Source organism: Glycine max, chromosome 2 (genome assembly GCF_000004515.6).
Source record: "Glycine max cultivar Williams 82 chromosome 2, Glycine_max_v4.0, whole genome shotgun sequence".
Lineage (NCBI taxonomy): Eukaryota > Viridiplantae > Streptophyta > Magnoliopsida > Fabales > Fabaceae > Glycine > Glycine max.
The window spans coordinates 31,684,407-31,685,891 of record NC_016089.4 but is presented as its reverse complement, the minus strand read 5'-3'; positions in this window follow the sequence as shown (position 1 = coordinate 31,685,891).

The following is a 1,485-nucleotide window of genomic DNA, read 5'->3' as shown; positions in this document are numbered from 1 at the left end:
TGATTTTATGTTTTTTTGAAAGATTTATTTTATTTGTGAACAAAGAGTCATTAAGGCGTTGGACCTTGAAACGATCTCAAGTGATATTTGATAAAGAGAAGTTTGGTTGTGAATTGATTTCCTTTATTTGTTTTTTATTTTGTTTACTAGTTTCTTGTCTTATAAAAGAAAAGAAAATGACTCCACGACACCGGTGATCGACTAGAATTAAACCTTACAAATGAAATGAAATTACCAACGATAAAAGGGAGAAGATGAATACATACATAATATCAGAGAGGACCCAAAAGGGTACATGGATGACATTCAACTCTTAAGAAAAGAAAGGAAAAGAAAGAAGAACTAATCGGCTGTTGCACATGGTACAAGGCTAGCAAGAGAAGCGACATAGGGAATGATCCTCGGTTGCGATTCGGAAGGGTCTCGGCTTCACTTTTCTTCTTTTTCCTTCCTCTCCCTTTGTTTTTCTTCCTCTCTAAAACTTCTAAACCCCCAAAACCATTCCCCTGCATGGCTATTTATAGAAAAAGCCATTTGGGGTAGGGGCAGCTTGCTTAGGTGAGTTGGTTGCTTAATCCTGAAGGTATTAACTCGCTCAGGAGAGCTGGTTGCTTAAGGATGAAAATATTTCATGGCCCAGGCCAGCCAGATGCTAGCCTGGGCGGGCAAAGGTCCAAAAACTTCTAGAAAATGACCATTTTTCCCATTTCCTTGTGGTTTTTGTTTCTAGATCCGACAATCAATTTGAGCGATCCCTCGACCTTGTGTTGCAATCGGTGTTGAACGATAAAAACATGCCCCAGATGAAATTAGGGTCTGACAGTTGCCCCTCTTTACTTATCTTTTATTGAAAATAAAAGGTAAGTAAAGATAAGGTCCCTAATTTCATACGAGCGATCATGCTATTCAAAACCAGACGCTAGAGAAAACAAATGAATTGAAACCAAAAAAACAAAAGGACATTGAAGTCATATACACCAAACAAAGGACCTTGCACTCCTATAAAACGTAAAATGGAGGACATTGAAGTCCTGTAGAGCATAAAAGTAAAGGACATTGAAGTCTTGAAAGCATCAAATAGAAGACATTGTAGTCTTGTAAAACATAAAGCAGAAGATATTGAAGTCTTTGAAAATATAAAAGACTGAAGACATTGTAGTCTTTGAAAGCGTAAAAGACTAAAGATATTGTAGTCTTTGAAATCATAAAGCAAAAGACATTGTAGTCTTGGAATCATAAAACAAAAGACATTGTAGTCTTTTGAAACATAAAGCAAAGGACGTTGAGTCCTATGAATCATGCAATTGGATTTTGGAAATTGGTATATAATGAGAAATCTATGGACTCATAGCCTGATGTGAAACATGAGTTTTGGAATGCATGGACATGTAGACTTCACCCTAAAATGAAGTAAATGCAGATTTTGTATGCAACAATGCAATGCAATGAAAAATTGTGTAATGTTCATGACTTTCTTTCCTCTTT